Source organism: Botryllus schlosseri, chromosome 4 (genome assembly GCF_051294905.1).
Source record: "Botryllus schlosseri isolate E-star chromosome 4, Bs_hap1, whole genome shotgun sequence".
NCBI classification, from domain to species: Eukaryota; Metazoa; Chordata; class Ascidiacea; order Stolidobranchia; family Styelidae; genus Botryllus; species Botryllus schlosseri.
Window position 1 is genome coordinate 23,947,801 of NC_137239.1, and position 8,201 is coordinate 23,956,001.

General features: G+C 41.1%; 1 long non-coding RNA gene across 1 annotated transcript; it reads left to right on the top strand.

Moving 5' to 3' along the window:
• The first annotated feature begins 39 nt into the window (after window positions 1–39).
• Window positions 40–1,498, top strand: LOC145438337 (uncharacterized). The gene is made up of 2 exons (XR_013914913.1): window positions 40–287; window positions 323–1,498. It is a non-coding gene; the product is annotated as an uncharacterized LOC145438337 (long non-coding RNA).
• Window positions 1,499–8,201: the final 6,703 nt, after the last annotated feature.

Consider the following 8,201-nt stretch of genomic DNA (forward strand, 5'->3'; position numbering starts at 1 on the left):
ATCTCGATCTCGTTTGGATGAATTCTCTGAACTTAAGTTAGGAGCCAGTTGAAATAATTGTCCCACTGACATCTCTGGATCGTATCCGGTTTAGAGCCCATCATGTCTGTTATGGGCCGTTACGGATCTCAACTGTAGCGCTGTGTAGGACTGGGGAAAATTCGAATGCCTGAGTCATTCTGCTTTACCGAAACGTCGATAGCTTTGTACTAAATAATGTTGATGCTGTGATTCGACTGATCGATGTTTCAAGCCTTCCACACAGGAATATAGTATCGAAACTATATGTCTTGATAATATTACTCCAAGTGAAAAGAGGGAGTGTAATTTCAATACTCGAAATCATCGCGTCTAGGGTTGCATTTAAAACAAAAATCAATTTAAAACAAACCTGTTTGGAACCTTGTTGTTTGTTTTTTGTTTTAGCCAACCCTAACCCTTCCGATCACTGTCATAAACAGACACAAAAATATTTCCAACCAGGACTACATCGCTACGTAGCATTTCTACGGTCGGCGGTTATCATCACCGGAACACCCATTTCGTACCAATGATGTATATCTAAGTGCAAAAACTGTTGAGCCGACGACGATTTCGAGGGCTCCAGCCACCCCACGTCGTATTCATCGACTATTTTGGGGGCAAATCGTCAGTAGGCTCATAATACGTGGGGTTTCGGCCGCATTTACACAATTACGGCATAATTAGACAACCTTTGAAAAAAACGCAATTTTGTTTTTTTCGAAAAGGCATTTGTTTGAAACACTGTTTAAAACATGTTCTAAACAAAGTGTTTTAAAACACCGTTTGTTTTAAATGCTACCCTAATCGCGTCTAACCACTCCACTCGAGTCATTACGATTAGTACTCGGTTCGGATACGGGCAGTCGAATCATTGTGCCAGAACCTAGTGTTATGTTGCACTGTATCTGTTGGGAGGTCGTGCAAGCTTGCGGCCGCCAGAGTTCACCTCGTACAATACATTAGCGTTGACGTAGCGTAAGATGCTCCAAAGTGACTTTTCGTGTTTCGAAAACACGCAGCTCGCTAGATATGGTTCCCCCTCCAAACTCCCCACGCTGTTTGGATTCCAAGCTCTTGGCGGCGTCGACGCATTGCAGTGACGTAGGCGTAACGTCTCGCGGTTTAGTTTCTGGGTGTTTTTCGCGTTGTCTGCTTCCGCAGCGATAAGTAACGGTAATGCGCCGCTCATCAAAAATTCATGCTTAGACGACGACAGTTCTGATAGGGGAGCGTCTTTTCCTACGCCGCGACACCGATTCTTCCCTTAACTGTGTAGTTGTTTATTTTTTCATCCGTTTTATTCCGTGATTTTGAACCAAATCTTTGCACTATTTATCGCGGGGCTCGTCAAAATTACGGTTCGCGGGCTATTCTACATTTTGTCTGTGATTTTAATGTCAGGCCGGCGAATATATATTTATGTTTATTTTCATGGAGATTTTATGGGGCAATAAATGATTTGTGGAGTACTGTCTGCGAGTGACTTGATCATCCATACTGGTGGACAGGAAGGGGCGGTTTATCGCAAGCTTAAGAGTATACGGGTACACGGGAATTAATCCCAAACCACCCAGTATGGGTGTACTGTAATCATTCACACCAGCTGAATTTTTCGTCAGATTGTACCCTGCTGTATGGTGAACGGAGTGGCGACATTTTTGGCTTTCCCAAATAGATTAGAATTAGAATTAATGAATTCGCCGAAACTTGGACATTGAATGGAATTCAATTCCTAACAAATCGGAGCATATTATCATAAGTAGGGCGATTTGAAATTTTGACTTTTTTGACATTAAAAAACTTAATTTTGACCTCATGTATGTAGATTAGGGATTTCGCACAAGATCTTAGAATTGTACATGTACTACTTATATTCATTTCTGGTTGAAACTTTCTGTCATTACGAAGTAGTTAGGCCTGAGCTAACTTTTTTGGCGTAAAAGCTAACTAATTTATACATGTAAAATCTTTATTTTGACTAAATCTGGACCATTGAAGAATTCCAGTGGTTAAATCACGCATTATGGGAGAACTTATTAAAATTTGTTGTAGTACAACGAAATATACTTTCCTAGATTGTCGGGTAGAAAGTGTCTGTCCTTCCTAAGTAGGTTGGCAAGAATAGAGAAAGAACGTGTAGCAGTTGTTGGCTGGAGACATTGAAGTTGTGTGTACAGTATACGTGCCTGGTGAGTGGTGACACACCGTGTTGCTTCATTCTGACAACTTTATCTGCATCACAATTTTACATCATGCGCTTGTTGATATGAAAACCAATGCCCATTGCCCATGCAGACTTGCTTCAGTTGGGATATTGCGGTACGTTGAGCATAACACCGTGCCAACCTATTTGTTTCATTTGGCCGTTTATGATTCACAATGAGCAGACAATGGGCCGTCTGCAACGGTGGGCCGACAAATTGGGTTACGAGCTGTAAAATACCAATGACAAGTTCGCCTACAGTGCAAACATCTACGATACAAACGAAAAGCAGGTTGCAAAAAATATATAAAAATTTGACTTTGTAAACAACTTTGACATTTTTTAACCTAAAGCCACAATTTTGACAAAAATTTCGCTAATCGTATGCATGAGAATGGCTAATGTCTTCGAGGTCGGATCGTTTCGAACTACACAGTTCCCCTGTAGCATTTTCAGGAAAACCAGACATTAGATTAGAATAGAATTTAAAGTATAGAATCGTATCACAAATTAGCTTAGAACAGGAAGTGTAGCATAGAAACATTTCACAAATTATATTACCGGCCATTCGGCCTGCGGAGTCTATTTTAATTGGAGAACTAGCACTAGCTGGTATGCTGGTCATACTGTCATGGTGAGATCTGGAAAATCGTATTTTGCGACAGCAATGCCGTGGTATGCGGCGGACATGATTAAGCGGTGAGCGCGCTTGGAAAGGTTGTTGTCCTACCACCGTGGAGCGTTACGGATCTATGCGATTTCATATGCGCATGAATTTGAAACCAAAAGTATACGTCCGCATTTCCTCATATCGTTCGTGAATAATTTACAGCGCGGTGGGAGCTCCAGAAATAGCATTGTGCGGAAAATGTTTGAATAATAACTACATATGGAATGGATGCATTTGTTGCACTGTAGATGAATAGCTTGTGTGATTAGTGAATTTGTACGGCTCTAATCTGTGAAGTGCGTCCTGCGGTATCCCGTAGCAATTATTGAAGTCAATCTGGTAGTCATGAACCCATATGAAGTCTCTGAACACTACCATTTCCACAGGCGTATGGTAGTTATCGGAAAGACTTCGTTGTTGTTCTCGTATGGACGCTCATTCCTCAATGCCTATGCCTGTCTTCTATTCCAAATGATGGCTTGTTATGCACACTGACATGACCAATGATATCATCGTTCAGTATTTCGTGGAAAGGGGTCATGTGATCATAAGCGGCCATTCACGATTACTTAGGGTTATCGTATTATTTTTCAAAATTTTCAGACTTTACGATAATGGAGTAAAATCTTGAAAAAATGGTAAATTTTCCCTACTTTGTGGTCGGTTAACTAAAAAAAAGGTCATTTTTCTGACTCAAGTCCCGAAAAACCAGTCGGACCGTTACTTGGCCGCTGATTTCCTATATCTCATTCCAATTTCCACGTACCTTTAACCCGAAATCTCAAAAAAGAGGACAAATCCTCAAAAAAGAGGACATGTAGGCGTCCTCCGAGGACACTTTCAAAAAAGTAAAAAATAGGACAAATCCTCTTAAAAGAGGACGTATGGTAACCCTACGATTACTTTAATATCCGTTCCTCAAACTCGTAATCAACAACTGCTGAAACGGATTTGGCGATGATAATAACATACATTCCATTGAGGAACAATTAGCCGATGTGAATGGCTGGGCATATTGACTTCACGTGTAATGGCCCAGACAGGACCCAAACCAATGCGCATGGAAAACGACTTGGGCCTTCCCGACAACACTCAGCACTGAGAGTTAATTTTCCTGCAAACACGGTGTATACAGCTAAACCCGATATCGATTCTTTATTCTCTTATAAGTGTTATCAGGTGCGCTTCTCATAGTTCAAAATATAATGAAAGGGGTGATCATGATATTTTTTGTGGTATTCGTATTTTTTTGAAAATATGAATGTGATGCCGTAGATTCTCACTCCATCGCGTTATGGATCCATGGCGTCAGAAAAACTTGGTAAATAATCTTCTCCCCTCATTTAATCCGCTCCTTCTAAATTTTCATCTAGTGCTAAGCCTACGAGCACAAATCCACTCTTTGCCCGCGGATCCTTAAAATGTATTCGCCGATTTTGCGTTTGTTGCGACAATCGAACCTGTGAATGCATCTGTCTACAATTCTCACCGAACCTTCGTACGTAGTCGGTTATGTGCGCATAATTGGATGTTTCATGCATTTTAACGTTGATTATATGCATGGTTATCGACGGATTTGGAGATAATTATGTTTCTCCCGGGACTTCACTGGGCCTTGAAAATTGCGTATTTACTCATTATGAGCAAAAATGAATATCGACGCTCCATAAATTATTCAATAAACTTTGTGAATCATGGGCAGAACTTAATGATACTTACTGACACGTCATTGATTGATTGATTCCTATATACATACTGTAGTGACTAGTGACAGGTATTCGAGGAATGCGTAGACGAAGGCGAATCCCCTTGATAATCGGCGCGTAGACACCAAGTGTCTTGAGCAATCACCACATTCACCCCCACCAAGAAAAATAGGGACTCGGTTTAACGAGGTCCCTTATGCCCGTAACGTTTGGATGCGCGCCTAATGCGCGTAATTCGGCGTAACGGGCTCGTTCCCCTGCATCTCCGCTGCTACTGGGCTGTATGATTTCATCGCGAATCAGAGAAAGGATTTACATGCGGCGCAATGACTTTCGCTGCGGCAAGACTTCGTAATTTTATCGGAGGTCCGCTCCGGTGTATCGGTGGTCGAGGAAACCTCATTCTCCGTTCTTTCACGCGCCTCTGCTGGCTTCTCGGAAATACGGTTGGGTGCGAGATCTGTAACTGAAACCGTCGATTCTACGCCGTTTATGTGTATTTAGGGCTCGTATCCAACAGTGCTACCTCATTTACAAGAGTTTCGACACAAAATTCCGAAGAAGCCAGTTGGTAGTCGCCTAGCATGGATATCCTCTCAAATTGAAGAAACCGTCATGAGGATAACTATTAGTCGCCATACATAAGAGAGACCGGATGGAATGCATAGCATCCGGCAAAACCGATTCCCAATGTTTCTCGGGCAATTTGCGGCTTTCTAAAATCAATCTGACGGGTTTCCACAAAGTGTGATTGAGCCTTTCGCACTGCAATTTGTCTATAAAGGAGTCGACTTGATGATGACAATACGCTTGCATATCTGAAAACCAGTGATTTCTTTAGATAGACGCGATGAGCCCCTGTCACTATCTATGACATATACGTCAGGGGTGTTCAAAAATGACCTTTTTTTTCTCAATTTCTACTGGCTACTTGATAAAATTGTTAGGTTACCTAAGGAAAGCCTACACACCAAATCTGGTTCAATTCCAGCCAATAGCCGCATTGCTACAAAAGAAAGTTTCTATTTACGTCCTTCTTATTATATAAAAAATAAATAAACAAAAATTTCAAAATTTTCTGTTCACCCAATGAAAGTGTTAGGTTATCTATAGAAACGATGTTCACCAAATTTGGCTCAATTCCAACCAGTGGAAGCGGAGTTATTGCCGTCGAAAAATTTGGATTATCAATAAAATAGTATTTACGGTGACCCATTTTTTAATTATTTATTATAGTGGCTTCCACTGGTTGGAATTGAGCCGAATTTGGTGAACTTCGTTTCTATAGACAACCTAACACATTCATGGGGTGAACAGAAACTTTTGAAATTTTTGTTTATTCATTTTTACATAATAAATAGAAACTTTCTTCTCCTGTAGCAATGCGGCTACAGGCTGGAATTGAACTAAATTTGGTGTGTAGGCTTTAATTATAGGTGACCTAACAATTTTATCAAGTAGCCAGTACAATTTGAGAAAAAAAGTCATTTTTGAACACCCCTAATGTACGTATTCCGGTACACCGACAAGCGAAAACAAATATGAAAGACAATTGACGACCGTTGACGACGTCATGTTGCGGCAAGGATAAGCTAATATGAAACGACTGTATTCGTCAGTGATAACAAGTACGAACTTTCTGGGTCCATTAACGGGACCTTTGAAATCGACGGTAATAGGCCTACGCTCCCACGGTCGAGTAGCTTTTATCAACTTGTTCGTATGATTAGAACTGAAACCGAGGCTTCCTTTGCACATATTTTACAGTTCGGACAAGTTCACATGACGTCCTCCATAGAAAACGGGAGATTCTCAGATCGGACAAACTGACGAAGACGTCGAATTCCAGGGTGATTCATGTATCTCTTGAAAAGGCTCATCTGTGGCTGGTCGAGAGTCGAACAGCACACCCGAGACAGAGTATCAGGTCAGATATTCTTGGATCCAGGGCGATGAAGGATTTGATACATTAGATGACTTAACTCGAGTTTACACAGAGTGAGCTTGGCATTTTTAATCCTACTCGAATGGTCTTTGCGAAATATGAAAAGTAGTGCATTTTGGTCCGTTATCAACTTAAATTTATTTTGCTTCAATAGATAACCAAATTTCCGAAGAGACGCAACAATCGCCAGTGCTTCCTTTTCTACAGCGGGGCATTTAATTTCACATTTTGTTGGCGAACCGCCGTTTTGGCCTAGGATCTATAGGCTATCGCAACGTCGGAAGCATCGTATTCAACTTGTAACAGTTCTTCAGCATAGATACAGCTCAAGCAAGCGCGAAATATATTCTAACAAGCATGGGGAACACGACATTTTTCACAGTGTGGCGAGATAGCGCAGTGGTATAATCCGCGGCTGCAACACCACTGGGTGCGGGTTCGAGTCCGACCGAGGTCGTCTTCCGAATTCCGATACCTAAGTGTTGGAGGTTTACCTAGGCTCCTCCTCGCCACCTCATCCGCCTCAGCGGTGTCTTACAAAAGCCTAGAGGTGGGCCGTGCTATAAGTCGGCAGTTACGGAAAAATAAGAAGAATATCGGCCTGGTGTAAATGACTATAGTAGTCGACAAACACCATGAATACCCCAAAAACAAACAAACAAACAGACATTTTCACACATGGGGTTCCATTTTGTCGGAGTAACTTCTGACAGAAGGCAATTGACCGACCGTGGCGCACCAGTCCCTCTGGTAGATATGCGCCACTACCACCTTTAACAATACTACAACTAGGGTTGCATTTAAAAAAAATCAATTTAAAACAAACATGTTTAAAACAAGGCCCTAATTTAAAACATGTTTTTTATTGTTTTTTTTTTTGCTTTTGTTTTTTGAAGCCATTACGTCACGAATTTTCAATAGTGACGTCATAGTGAATTGACATTGACAATTGAAAATATAGGATAAATATAGCTCCATTGACGAAATCTTTGTACTAATAATGTTGAACCGACTATTTCGAGGGTTCCAACCATCCCATATCAATATACGTTGGCTATATCGGGTGGTAATTGTCCGTAGGCTCATACAACATGTTTTTTGGAAAGTATTTACACAATTATGGCATAATTTTACAACTTATAAGAAACACAATTTTTTTTAGAAAAGGCTTTCGTTTAAAACACTGTTTAAAGCATGTTTTTAAAAAAGTGTTTTAAAACGCAGTTTGTTTTAAATGCAACCCTAACTACAACTAAGAATAATACTTTGTCGGAGACGGGCGGAATCCATTTTGAAATACGCATTTTTTCCTTTTAGACGACTTATTCTGTAATGCATCAGCCAATTCAGAGCCGCAAGACAATACAGGCAATTGATCAAGCTGGTATGAAGTCTTCTGCATTTCTTGATTTCCCGGAACCACGTTGTTACCGGTAGGAGGCGATATTTCATATGACGAGGAAAATGCTTCTGTCTGTTCAAGAGACTCGGTGATTTGCATGGCTAGTTCGAGTTCAGCACAGATAATTGACAGAAAGACCATAAAAGCATCAGCTAACGTGCTAACTAGCCCCTACACGCGATCACCAGGTAGGCCTACTCCTAGTTCAGAGACATCGTCTGACCGGTGCAAGGTCCGGTTCGGTCACAATG